Source organism: Tachypleus tridentatus, chromosome 2, assembly GCF_004210375.1.
Source record: "Tachypleus tridentatus isolate NWPU-2018 chromosome 2, ASM421037v1, whole genome shotgun sequence".
Classification (NCBI taxonomy): Eukaryota; Metazoa; Arthropoda; class Merostomata; order Xiphosura; family Limulidae; genus Tachypleus; species Tachypleus tridentatus.
In genome coordinates, this window is record NC_134826.1 from 85,211,209 (window position 1) to 85,227,124 (window position 15,916).

Genomic DNA, 15,916 nt, shown 5'->3' on the forward strand with positions numbered 1-15,916 from the left:
AACCAATTTTTAGCGTTGTAAGTCCGCAGACATACCGCTGAGCCACTGGGGGGCGTTTGTTTTTTAATTTTGCGCAAACGAACACAAGGGCTATCTAGTGTAAGACTAGAGGGAAGACAACTAGTCATTACAACTCACCGCCAATTCTTGGGCGAGTCTTTTCTCAACTAATAGTGGGATTGATTGAAACATTATAACACCACACGGCTGAAAAGATGGGTATGTTTGGTGTGACGGGGATTCAAACCTGCGATCCTCCGATTACGAGGCGATTGCCTTAACCACCTGGCCATGTAATAGTATGAAACTAGCTGCGACCCGAAAAACATTTGTATCAGTTCTCCTGTACTTCCTTTGTACTTTGCTTATTCTATCATTTTTGCTTACGGCCTTCAAGCTTCGCCTTTCTGCAGATATTATGTGATAGATCGATAAATCTTAGTCTGTTTAAAAAAAAAACTTTTAATGGTAGAACAAAGAAATTCACGTAGCCGTAACTTAATTTAATAAAACTACGCGTAAAGTCAATAATAAAGTAAGGTGGTGGTATTTATAATATATTTTACAAAGTATGAAATATTTATGAGTGTTCAGTGTATGATACGGGTTATGTGATTTAAAACAAATAATGTCATAAAAAGAAAGAATAAAATCCATAATAAAGATAAAAAGTAACTAAAAGATGCTTATAGCAGTCTATGAAACGATCTGAAACTAAATTATTAAAATAATGTAAATGTAAAGTTGTAATGGAGGTAAACTTAGCTCAATATACGGAAACGTCTGAATGTGTGCACAGAAAGTGATAAAATATGGTTTTGAGTATACTGTGCATGCACATTTTAGATTTCAATAAGTCGAGAAGGTTCATAGAAATTGTATATTGTGAAACGTTCATATTTTAGAAAATTACACGTGTGTTAAGTGATATTTTTTGTGAAATACTTTGCAAATGAAAAAGCAAAATGAGAAGTCGAAGGTGATCGTCATGTGATGATAACACCATTCTGCCAATGTGTACCATACACACTATATTAAAACGTTTGATCAAGCAAAAAACAAATTACGTTATTATAAATGGTAAAGGACAATATGTAATCTTAACTCTTCGAACAAAAGCCCTTCTAATTATATAAGGTTTACAACCGTTGACTGAGAAATTTGCAAGAAAAATTGCAAACACAGAAACTCAAACTTTATTGTTTATGTAGACTTTCAAGCCACTGACAGTTGACATAATAAATACTGTCAATATAGTATTTATACATAAGCTGAAGATATGTATTAATTAATACTGTATAGGCAAACGTTCAAGGAACTGAAAACTGACATAATAAGCAATATCTATATGGAATCATAAGCTAGTAAAACTTGATAAATAATATGCATAGAAGTCTAAGCAGTAAAATCTGCCATGATAAATGCTCCGAATGTGGCAGTTAATAAACAGAAATCTCATACAATAAGTACTATCTGTAAATATCGTTAAGCCTATTAAAACTAGCACAATGAACATTTTATATGAAGAACTCTAGCAATTGAGAGCTCACATGATAAACACTATCGATATAGAATTTTAAGCTGCCAAAAAATGAATGATGGATACCCCTGACAATAAATTTGTGTAAATCATAAACAAATAAAATCTGATATAATCATTATTGGTTGACTTAAATCTGAGTTCATTTCAGTGAAGGCTGATATTATGAATAATGCCTAAATATGATATGAATAGTTCACATCATAAACATTATTTGTGTAGAATCTATTTATCTAATTCAGTCACCAAAGCTGAAACGATAACTATGCTTTATAAAGAATTCCAAGCCACTAAAAAGTTACATAATGACTATTTTCTACATTGGATTTTAAACTAAAGGTGACATGGAAAAAACTGTCTACATTCACTTTATTTATAATTGAAGACACTGAAACGTGAAATGGTGAACACTATCTACATATAATTTATTTATAATTGAAGTCACTGAAAAGTGACATGGTGAACACTGTTACTACCTAGACTTTTACACAACTTAACGCTATCATTATGAAAAATGTCTATATAGAAGCTTAAACCACTAAATGTTTAGGTAACAAATAATCCCCCCCCCAGTGACTCAGCGGTATGTCTGCGGACTTACAATGTCTACATTGAATTTTTACACCTGCCATTGAAAACTGGAATAATTACTATTGTCTATCATTTTCTTAAATATTGTACTTATGAGTATGGTTAATATAATAACTGAAATTAAAATACTAAAATACACCTGATGTATAAGGCATCTAAATTTGAATTTTCAAATGGTCATGAAACATTTTTATTGGCATTTCTTAGATAAATCATTCTCATTTGTATTCCTTATATTTTGTTTTATTAACTGTTTATTTGTTGGTATTTTACAGTATTACGTGTTTTATTTCTCAAGAATCAGAGGAATATTTGACTTCCTTTGGTTTTCTCTAAAATAAATTAAACGTTTGACTAGTTCTTTTCTCATACTTGATAACAAGCAACGAAGGTTATCACTAAAGTCTTCCAATTATTCTGGTAATTTACAGAAAACTGGAAGATGGGTGAACCAAGTGCGAGCAGAAATCAAATCTAGATTTCTTCTACTAGGTTAATAACAAAACAGGAATAAGTTAAATGGACTGACTTACCTCAATGAAATCAACTGTTCTTTCTTTTTCTGTAAGAAAATAGAAAGGTTGGTATTCAAGCGTTGATCTTCAGAGCAAACGTTTCTACTCGTTAGGTCTCTTGATGTTCCATTAAACAAAATTAACTCGTGAATATATAATTGGAGTTGAGAGAAATAATGTTGTCTTTACAGAATAAACGGAAATATTGAAAACTTGTTGATCCGTGCAGTGCCTGTTTTGAAATATTACGTCTGTTTTATAGAACCCCCTTCCAAAACTACAACAATAAACTTAACAGTAAGGTTTGTTGTATCTGTTGAATGAATCTCTCAAAAACTCATGTTTTTTGTTGTACTATTTAGAGGAGGACACACGATTTATCTGGTTTTTACCGTATGAAATAATAAATATGCTACTTTTTATGAAGCATTAATTATCATAACATAGTTCAATTTAGAAGTAAATATAAGGATCATTCCACGCCAACTTACCCAGAAAAAAAGAACTTTTCCCAGTTCATGTCACAGATTTTCTTCAAAACATTCAAGCAAAAACTTCCTTTTGATATATTTAGCCAAATCTTAAAGCTGTACTACATGGCGATTCAATCAAAATGAAGGTTTTGCTTGAAAATTTTCAAGGAAATCTATGACATGAACTCGGAAGTCCTAGGTGGGTTGACATGGAATGACCCATACATATATTTGCAGATTGAATGTATGAGAAGAACAAAGATACTGGCAAAACAAAATAAAAGTTAGTAATACTGTTCTCCACTATGTTTTTGTTTTCCTCTTAAAATTTGGATGTAGATTTTGTTATCCTTCTCGTGTATTGCTCCAGTTTGTTTGTTTTTCCGAAATCAAAAGTTCTTAATGCAATAATTAATTCATTAATGTCTCACAACCACACCACGGTCCAAAGTAATTAATTTCCAGTTTACAACGCTAAAATCAGGCGTTCGATTCCCCTCGGTGGGCTCAGCGGATAGCGATTTGCTATAAAAAACACATTATATTAACTAGATTTGTTTGCAAATTTTGTGAGAAGCCATAAACATATTTCAAACTGGTTCGATGGTTTCATAAGACGAATTTTGGTAAAAACAAAATTTTCTTTAAATGAATCTCTTAAACAAATTTACATTAATGACAGATCATATAGTTACTAAAATTTTCATTTTTATAAGCGTTTTATAATTTTTTATAAGCTAAACTAACATGATTATATTTTTATCCTGTACCTGAATTTCCTACTATATACATATTTATATTTTTTATAACTTACAACATTGTGTACGAAAGTTAAAACTTTTACCAATTCAAGAATTCACAGTGGAAAGTTTAATATCAGTGGTCCAATATAAATCATCAGACGAAGATCAGTGTTTTTTACTGGTTTCTTTACTTTGGATTTGATTCTTTTTTTCTTTCTTTCTAAGCAATCAGATTCAACAAGTAAAAATACAATTAATATATTGTCTGTTTAGTCTGCCTTGTTACCTATTCTTTAAACAATTGGTCTGTCTGGTCTTTTTTATATCTATCCTTTAAACGATTGGTCTGTTTGGTTCGTTTTTTGACCTATTCTTCAACGATTGTTCTGTTTGGTGTGTTTGTTTATCTATCCTTTAAACGATTGGTTTGGTTTGTGACCTATACTTTAAACAGATAGTCTGTATAGATTGTCTTGTTATCTATTCCTTAAACAGTTTGTCTGTTTAATCTGTCTTGTTATCTATTCCTTAAACAGTTTGTCTGTTTTATTTTTCTTGTCATCCATACTTTAAACGGTTTGCCTATTTAAATACTTATTAATAGTGTATAATAATTATATAATAATTCCTCTTACTTCAGAAAGTCGAGAGTTATTAATTGTTTGAGTAGAGACAGAAGAAAAAAGGTTTTTATCTTATTAAGTGTTGACCAATCACGACAGTCAGTTCTTATTTGCTTCGTACGTATTTTTTCTCACCAAATATTTGAGTACAAAGGTACAGCAAACATGAAGTTGCGTATTCGTATACATTCCGAAAAAAAAGTAAACACATACTTTGATATAAAACTTATATCAAACCTAATTTTACATTTTTATACAATTCCAATTTAAATTAAATTATATGTGAAATAATTAGAGTTTAATAGCAATTTCCAGAATACACTTTATTATTTATTCATAAAGTTACTGCTATAATGCACGAGTAACTATAGATAAAATAAACAGAAAGAACAAAAACAACTGTACGCAATAATTATGTTAAACCAAACATAGAGTAATTAGAATATATGAAACTGGACATTTTTTTCTAATGACTCGGTTCTGTGTGTTGACCAATCATCTAATGAAATTCTATTAAGAATAATTTCTTGTAAACCTCTTTGTTATTTTTTAGTGTTTGTTCTTTTTATAGAGATTTAACAAATTAATATCAAGATTGAACATTGTAATGTCCTTTTACAAAACAAATGAACAGGTAAACATAGGCTTCATAAATAGTTAAATCTCCATATTCTTTAAACTTGTTTTATATGGGAGACCAATCACTAGTCTTAAGACTCTATTTTCTAATAACCAGATTGCATACCACATACATTTATATGTCACTTGACTATAATATGTGTATTTTTCTAATAAAACTACCACATCAGGCTTTCTTCTGTGGCCGCCGAAGGAAAGAGAACCCTTGATTTGAGCGTTGTAAATCCTGAAGACTTAACTCTGTTCCAGCGAGGAAATTTGACTATAAAAGATCGCGTAGTAAATTTAATAAAGTGCTTGAAGTAAAAACACTTTATTACACCATGTCGTAATATATAATATTCTAGCAAATTTTTTGAAGTTATTTATATCTATTTATCCAATTTAAGGTTATTCTGAATAATACTCCAAGAATCCTAATTGAATCAGACCTGGATAAAAGATTTACCTTCACTTTAAAATCAGCATTAACCTGTTCCCTTCAAATAATCATATATTGTGGCTTATGAATATTTAAAACTAGGCTATATTCAATAAGCCAAGTAGAGATAGAAAGTAATTCATCACTCGTTGTTTTGTAACATTTAACAAGACAATCAGCTTCTATATCAAGAACCATATTATAGGCATAAAGATAGCAACTATCTTTTTAACACAAAGATATTAAAACGGTGACATAAATAACTACGGCCCACGATTGGGCTTTGAGGAACTTCACAAAGAATACTACTGAAATTAAACTTCACACCGTTATTACCTTCGACAAGAAATGTAGACGAAGGTGATTTATCAAATAATGCATACATTAAAACTCGAGTTTATCTTTGTTAAAAATTTGATATTAAGAATTTTTCATTACCTCTAATGATCAAATATTTTATGAAAGAATGATAATTTTAACTTTAACAAACGGAATATTGAGTGATAGATAGGAACAGCACATCAGATGGCCAATTTGTATGAAAAAGTCTTCAAGTGACTCTTCATACAACTCAGGTAGTTTTTCTGTTTTTAGGGAATTGGCCCTGCGACTATTCATATAACATAGGTAGTTATTTTGTTTGTGGGTAACTGGTCCAGTGACTCTTTATATAAGACAGGTAGTTTTGCTGTTTCTGGGACACTGGCACTGATTCTATACACCACGGGAAGTTCTGCTATTTCTGGGAAATCGGCCCGATGACCTTTTATACGACACAGGTAGTTTTCTGTTTCTGGAGAATTGGCCCAGTGACTCTTTAGGTAGCATAGGTAGTTTTTTTTTCTGGGAAATTATTCCCGTCACTCTATATAACACAGGTGCTTTAGCCCTTTCGGGGAAATCGGCCCACTGTCTCTCTACAACACAGGTAGGTTTGCTGTTTCTAAGAAATTTGCCCAGCGACTCCATATAACACAGATAATATTGATGTTTCTAGGAAATTCACACAATGACTCTTTATACAATAGAAGCAGTTCTGATAGTTTTTGGGAATTGGCCCACCTAAACTACACCAGCCAGAAAAGCCTTCCCATTTTTAATGTGTAGTTTGGAACAATATTATGTGAGCTGAGGAAAGGTAATTTTAAAATTGTGTCCACTTGCTCCGTGTCTGATTTATTTGGATGAGGATAAAATATGTAATCAGGACGTTGCTGCATAGCTTAAAATAATAATATCAAGACTATTACTACTGAAAATAAATGTAATACTAGAGTCAATTGTTTCTTAAAATTATATGAGTTATATATATATATATATGAGATACATATAGTGTTTGTTTGTTGGTTTTTTTTTTATTATGCGCATAGCTACATGAGGGCTATCTGCACTAACCGTCCCTAATTGAGCAGTGTAAGACTAAGGCAGCTAGTCATCACCGCTTACCGCCAACTCTTGGGCTACTTTTTTACCAACGAATAGTGGGATTGACCGTCACATTATGACGCACCCACGGCTGAAAGGGCGAGCATGTTTGGTGTGATGGGGATTCGAAGCTGCGACCCTCGGATTGCGAGTCGAGTCCCTTAACCAAAACTGTCTATAACATGTTCAGAACTAATGTCGAAACATAGACTAAACAGACACTTTTAAAGAGTCACAAAAGTTAAAAGTATGGATTGGAGACGATGTGCTAAAGTGTAACAAATCTTCAGGTTTTTGACTTAAAACAGAAGAAATTCAACCAAGAGTGTGTAAGTGTGGAATACGGTGATTGTTCTATAAAAACGTGAGGCTAAGGGTATATTGTGTAAACTGGGAACGTTTTACTCCTGTTTTGTGAGGGTATATTGTTCAAACTGGAAACGTTTTGCTACTGTTTTGTAAAGATATATTGTTTAAACTGGAAACCTTTTGTTACTGTTTTGTAAAGATATATTGTTTAAACTGGAAACCTTTTGTTACTGTTTTGTAAAGATATATTGTGTAAACTGGGAACGTTTTGCTACTGTTTTGTAAAGATATATTGTTTAAACTGGAAACGTTTTGCTACTGTTTTGTAAAGATATATTGTTTAAACTGGAAACGTTTTGCTACTGTTTTGTAAAGATATATTGTTTAAACTGGAAACGTTTTGCTGCTGTTTTGTAAAGATATATTGTTTAAACTGGAAACCTTTTGTTACTGTTTTGTAAGAATATATTGTTTAAACTGGAAACGTTTTGCTACTGTTTTGTAAAGATATATTGTTTAAACTGGAAACGTTTTTTTACCGTTTTGTAAGGGTATATATTGATTAAACTGGGAACGTTTCTGCTGTTTTGTAAGAGCATATTGTTTGAACTGTGAACGTTTTGCTATTTTTGTAAAGGTATATTGTTTAAACTGGGAACGTTTTTCTGCTATTTTCTAAGGGTATACGAAGTCTGTTCAAAAAATACGCGGACTGTTTGAATTGCGCGGCTCCAGTTAATTCCAGGGGAATCCGCTTGGTGTCGCTAGGTTTTCACAGATCAGCTGATTACGACGCCATTTCTCGATTGGAGATATCTTCATTTGTGTATTAGCTACGCGGTTTTAAGTGAAGTGCGATTTTCTCGTTTGGCGGATTTCAGAATGAATGACCTGAAGGAGCAACGACTTGCTGTGAAATTTGTGTTAAACTTGGAAAATCTGCGACTGAAACTTTTGCTATGCTTAACACGGCTTACGGTGATGTTGCTAGGAAGCGTACGGCATGTTTCAAGTGGCATGAACGTTTTAAGGATGGTCGACAGTCCATTGAAGATGATGAGCGTCCTAGACGTCCTTCCACGTCAACTGACGACCCACACCCTGAAAATCAACACCCTGGTGCTGGCAAATCGACGTCTGACTGTCAGGGAGCTTGCTGAAGAGTGTGGGATATCAGTTGGATCTTGTTACGAGATTTTGACCGAAAAATTGAAGATGCACCGCGTTGCTGCGACATTTGTGCCTCAGAACTCGTGAGTTTTTGGCCAAACACTCGATCACTGTTCTTTCCCACCCCCCCTACTCACCTGACCTTGGTCCTTGCGAATTTTCTTGTTCCCCAACTCAAAAGACCCTTGAAAGGAAGAAGATTTGTGACGATTCCCGAGATTAAGGCAAATGCGACGAAGGAGCTGGAGGACATTACAAAAGAAGCGTACCAGGCAGGACTGTTTCAACAAGTGGAAACACCGTTGGGATAAGTGTGTGCGTTGGGGAGGAGAGTACTTTGAAGGGGTCCCAGACCTGTAACTTCTAAATGAAGTACATTTTGTTTTATGACGTCAGTCCGCGTATTTTTTGAACAGCCCTCGTATGATAAATGTTTACTTTTTGATTTCGAAATGAAAATGTTAGACATAAATATATGTAACGTTACTAAAGTAAAGAGTTTATTCTTCAAATGCTTCTTAAATATTTCAGCTTTAAGTAATTAATGTGGGTATGTGTTTTAGAATTTATATTGTATCGGAAAATAAAACACACAAAAGCAGTAAAAAATAAACCTCGAAATCACAGGCGCAAAATAATAGTAAGGCAAATATAAACCTGGAAACCAAGTTTTATTAAGAGCAGAACTTCACGTGCCTTATTCTTAACTTTTATATTTCACTTCTACATGCTGATTAAAGTTGTAAACAATGAAACTTCTGTAAGATAGACAAACTGGAACTGATAAGATTATCTATTGGTTAAGTATTTGCGATCATGGAATGCATGCTTCAGCTGTTATTTTGTGATATTTTAGAATACAATATACATAAGTTATTATATTATGTATTTTCATGACACTGTTATTTACGGCGACTTTAATTTATCTTTGTCAGAGGTCATGAACTTAGTTTTTAATGAAATGCATAATTCCTTTAACTTTTCACTTTTATGCTAGTTTTACTAATGGATTGCTAGAGGTAGGATTAACGTTGGCTAGTTTGTTCATATCTGTTCAATTTTATATCCAAACCGAAATGATTTATTCGTAAAGTCTAACTTCCTTCCAAAAACAAAACTTTCAAAAATATGACAGTGAATATAATCGTTTTATAAGTTTGAGTTCGGTAAATCTAGGGTTTATTAAAGTGTTCATAAAAATATTGTAATATATATTCTAATGCATTATAAAGTGTGAAGGGACAGTCACTTCTTTATATATAAATGACTAAAGTAAAAATTGTACTGTAATATATTATAATACATACTTTAATCCCTTGTTGGAGCCAATAATTCATTTGTAGATCAAAAATGTATGTACTACTTTTATTTTATATTAGATATTTATTTAACAATGAGTTATGATTACGACACAGCAATATTTCGATCAAGAGTACAGTGTAACATAACTAAAGAACATTGATTCCGTAAAACAAAGCAATAACTTTAAAAATTACGATTTAAAAAAAAAGTTTATTGTTCAGAAAGTTCTCCGTTACAAGGTACTATTGTAGCTTTTAACGTTTTTTTATTGTTTTGTTTGCTCTGGCTATGGTCGAGATTAAATTTGTTCCACATCTTGTCACTTGCAACAACGTACCGAAGATCATATACAATCAATGTAAGCTAATAACAGTTCAAATATTTATAAATATCAAGTCAATTCTTGTCGGTTCATCGCCATACATGAAGACTTGAAATCGTTCTTTGTATTAAGAGAACAAAGTCTTCATCAGGCTGATACAAACCATTTAATACAATGAATAAGCAAAAAAACTAAAAGGCATAATGATTAGGATAGTTTGAATTATTAACTATGTTGCCTTATTATTGGCTAAATTTTTGGCCATAATCCTAACAATATCTCGAGAATTTCGAATAGCTTATAGAATTAAATTAGGCCTAATTCTATATACAACTCAGTTTTGCTAAATAATAGTGACTATATTATTATTATTGTTATAACCTTATATCAGCTCATATTAAACGTTCAGTACTTGGTTGACTTTTCTCGTACTCTAATAACCCCCGCAAGATGACGTAGAATGCTGTCGAAGAGATTATGGCTTCATCCCAAAATATCACTTGATGTTGCTGCAATTCAGCTACAGTAGCTGGTTTAGGTTCGTGGTTAGCAATTATATGGTCCATATATGCCTATAGTTTCCAATGGGATCATCATCTGGAGACTCTGCTGGCCGTGGCAATTTTGTAATGTCTTTCTGGTCGAGACGATCCTATATGATAGATTCATTGTGAGCAGTGGTATTGTCATCCTGGAAGAGAGGATTATTGCCAAACCTTGCCATAGCATATAGCACAAGTATTTTCTTAATGTGTTACCTATAGGAGGCACCACAGGCGTTTTCCTTGAAAACAAGAAGAACGGTTTCCACCATTATGAATAGCAGCCCAACCATATACTGTACCACCTCCTATGTGTTCCCTGTGAAAAAGACGGCCTTCTTTCATCTGTTCTAGAAAATCCTACCACCAGCTTTAAAACGCTTAAACAGGACTCATATCAAAATATGACTTGTAGACAGAGTCCTAACTGTGAGTTACGTTAGCATAATATCTTACCTAAATAATGACAGTAAATTCTGGTGAATGTTGCTTTGCAGATAGCCCTTATGTCAAAATAACCTTGTTTAGTCAGTTCTCTATTCAGTATTCTTCTGAATAGCATGGAATGAAGGTGTACATCCCATCCTTGTCGTGAGGTGTTGCGAAACGTATTTCAATCACGACATATTAACCTGATCAAAACACGGTCATCTTAGACAGTAGTTTCTTCGGGATCTACTAGAAGACTTTCCTGGAATGAAGTTTACTGTAGTCCAATGATGTTCCAGAATTTTGGATACATTACGCTGAGAGTATCCTGTTTTTCTGGAATTGTTTGTTCGCTTCACACCATTTCTGGAAAATCAAATAATTTGACGAGATATGACTCTACAACGATTACAGAAAAAACTGTCTCAAAAAAACGTTGATTTTTGAAGAAGATTATACTAAAAGCACACACTTTTAAGAAAATCATATGTATGATTACATACATAGTGTATGTAATGCTATATACATTATGTGTATAGGTGAATAAATGCGCAAAACAACTCGTATATGTTTGTCCAATAGTACGTTAACTTCTATGTTATTTTTCTGATTTTTAACTAATAATTATTCTATGCAACTAGAAAATAAATAATATCAATATACTTTTTTGGCCAAAACTGTATATTAAAAAGCAGTATAATATATAATATATTATTTATAAGTGAAGTTCGTAAAAATAAATAATAGTGATAATAAAAAGTATTTAAAACCAAATAACTATAAAAGTTGATGACACTAAATTTAAAGCAAACGAAAGCAAACATTTATTATCAGAAACGTGAAAACAATTGTTTATTCCACACACAGTAATATAAATGTCCATGCACATACAATAAGGCAAATACAATAACTACAAATAACAAGAAATATAAAAATGACTAATAAACAAAAGAACTTACTATGGAGAATTGTGATGGTGTTTTATCTCTGAATCCATAATGTCGAATGACAGTAATATAGTACTGTACAACCATTATGAATAGCTGCCCAACCATATACTGTACCACCTCCTATGCGTTCCCTGTGAGAAAGACAGTCTTCTTTCATCTGATCTAGAAAATCTTACCACCAACTTTAAAACGCTTAAACATATCTTTGTATATGGTCCTCAAAACCAACAGCGAATGACCAATAAGAAAAGCGACATTTCGGTCCGAACAGGGTAAGTTTAATTATTTTGATATCAGAGTTAAATATCTTCCAACACATGTTATTGGCAGTTAAATGGAAGATGCAAAAAGTTCTGATTTTTATCTATATGTATAGCGTGCGTATAAAATATAAATATTGGAATTAAATCAGTCAAAGCAAGACCATAAAAAGACGTTATAAAACTTACTAGAAGTGGCACGTGTAGACGATGTTACCACACATCAAAGCCACACTTCTCACACACGTGATCTAGTTAAGGAGAGAACAGTTAAAAGTAATGACTAAATAAAGTGGAACCCTAAGGCCTAGCCAAATGGTATAAGGTTTGTTAGGCTTGTTAGAGTTCATATTAGTATTATTAAATCAGTAACGGTATATGCAATATTCTATTTGATTATAACATACATAACTAAACTAATGAAGGATCGAAACACGATATAATCACTTATCACATATCTTATAATAATAATACCTTGTAAAAATAATACAAAAATGTTCATTATTTTTTATCAAACGAAAATAAATACTTCAAAAATAGGCATAGACATGATTGTTTAAAAAAGGTCATGGTATTTTTTTTTATATTCCATAAGCTGTAAGAAAAGTCTTACACTGTTAAATTAGGGACGGCTAGCACAGATAGCCCTCGTGTAGCTTTGCGCGATATTCAAAAACAAACAAACGAAAAATTTTGTTTTGTTTAAAATAGTGTAGCTCCTTTAAGCGATATCTGTTTTATCAATAAACGTCGTTTATTAAAGTGTCAAATATATATATGTGCATATAACGTTTATTACACTATATCTTATGCGTCCAACAGAGTAAAACGATTTTCTACGTTTGCACTAGAGACACTGAAATAACAAGTTTTACTATCATCTTCATAATACAAGTTCTTTGAATATTACCCTGAACTGTTTTTCAACATAAAGAAGTCGACTGAATTACCTAAAACTTTCTTTGTGTATTAAATGTTTCCCCGTTAATTGAAATGCTATAGAAACATTAACGTCATAAGATGGCGCGCCGAAACTATCTCATTATATATAACTCAGTTCTTCGTATGAACGTGTGTTCAAGCTACAGTCGTTTCGAATATGTTCGTCAAATGGTTTAGGCTACCATAAAATGGTACCCAAATCACTTAGAACCGCCTTACTTGTTACCACCACGAAACAAGGAAATTCAATAACCAAGTCCATAACACTGTCTTCTCCCCCGATTTATTATATGCTTTCTATTGCTCATGTAGAAGCAATTCAATTCACCGAGTCACAATACACATTTAGGCATATATATATATAAACAGATATAAAAACCTACACTATATCTACAACCCTCAGCACGTTCAGGTTATAAATTGCATTGCTCAAGCTAGTCTTAGTAGCGGAACATGATTTTGTCCCTATAATAATTCTTTATATATGTATGTGTGTTTTCTATACAGTCAATGTTCACGCGGCTCAAAACCATAGCGGCCACTTCGTTTCAGTTTTGAATAAATGCAAGTATTCGATATATTATTTTTATTGGTTACGTATTTTGATCGAAGAAATTCGTCAATAATGTTTTAATGAATGAATATCATTAATATTTGTAGCATACGTATATTTGTTCTCTTTATCATTTTTTAGTAAATAACTAGTATTTTAATGATTAATTATCATAAAATCTGTGTACATATGTACAAATAGGCGAAGTTTCGAAATATTTCGTTTGAGGGCCCAATACTTTGGTACTACATTTTTTTGAAGTTCACTGATTATATTCACACAACCCGTCCTGGTATGGCCAGGTGGTTAAGGCACTCGACTTGTAATACGAGGGTCGCTAGTTCAAATCTCAGTCACACCAAACATGTTTGCCCTTTGAGTTGTAGGGGCGATATAATGTTACGGTCAAGCCCACTATTCGTTGGTAGAAGAATAGCCTAAGAGTTGGCGGTGGGTGGTGATGACTTTAGTCTTACACTGTTAAATTAGGGACGACTAGCGCAAATAGCCTTTGAGTAGCTTCGCGCGAAATTCAAAAGAAACCACACAACCCATACTTCTGTGTTCTGCCTCACAATGTATGTTTTTTACTACGATATTTTGATACAATTTTAAAAGAAATTTAGTTTAAGCAAAACAAGAAACAAAAAGCTGAAGTGTTTAAATATTCTTCGTTAGAGCTTTGGTGTCACGCTGCTAGTGGCGTAAGGAGTGTTCAAAATGTGATGTAGAAATGTAAATCTAGTGAAATACTAATATGTCAACTGATCACTCGCTGGTTCACGCCTGGAAATAAATCCATCATCCATCACAAGCAGGCCATGAAACACTCACCTAGCATTAAATGTATCAACCATCACAACCAGATCATAAAACATACGCTTAACATTAAGTCCATCACTCATACCAGCCATATCAACTTATCGAGTGTACTTCTAGATTTTATAGACGGTCTGTAGCCAATGAGTCATATATTTCAGCCATGAATGTGAACTATCACGTGGTTTAATAAACACTAACTTGTTATCTGTTGTTGTATTTTATGCATCGTCCCGCCATCTAGAGGTTCAAAGAAAGCTTTCACTTGTTATCTACTTCTTATGAAACACCCAGAATCACCAAGTTGGTCAAAAAATACTTTCACTTATTATCTGCTTGTTATGTAACATCCAGAGTCATCAAGTGGGTCAAAGAATACTTTCACTTGTTATCTGCTTCTTATGGAACATTCAGAGTCATCAAGTGGGTCAAAGAATACTTTTACTTGATATCTGCTTGTTATGTAACATCCAGAGTCATCAAGTGGGTCAAAGAATATTTTCACTTGTTATCTGCTTCTTATGGAACATTCAGAATCATCAAGTGGGTCAAAGAATACTTTTACTTGATATCTGCTTGTTATGTAACATCCAGAGTCATAAAGTGGGTCAAAGAATACTTTCACTTGTTATCTGCTTCTTATGGAACATCCAGAATCATCAAGTGGGTCAAAGAATACTTTCACTTGTTATCTGCTTGTTATGTAACATCCAGAGTCATCAAGTGGGTCAAAGAATACTTTCACTTGTTATCTGCTTCTTATGGAACATCCAGAGTCATAAAGTGGGCCAAAGAATACTTTCACTTGTTATCTGCTTCTTATGGAACATCGTGAGTCATCAAATGGGTCAATGAATACTTCTATTTATTATTTATTTCCTAAGAACGGTCCAGAACTATCATATGAACCATTTAACTGTTTCACTTGTTGCTGGCTTCTCCTGGCTTTGTTGGATGTGATGTAGCAGAATTCTTGTGAAACGAGTCACTTTGTTCTTAGGGTTGCATATCTGTTGAAACATACTCATAGAGTTGTTCCTCTAAATCATAATCAAGTATTACCCTAAATTGCACATGGTACTATCTGGAGTACATTTTATGTGTTTTTGTTGTTGCATAGCTAGTGAAAAGCAAGCTAATATTTATAATAGAATAAAGAACCTTTTCATTTAATTTGAAGCAGACCAGTTTTATGCCATATATATATATATATATACAAACAACTCTTTCAAAAGTGACAGATAACTTTATATTAGATCTTATTTAACATTGCACATTCTGCTTACTATTTGCATTATTATCTATGTGTTTAAGCATATATTTCAGTGAAAAAGTACTGAGAGATAAC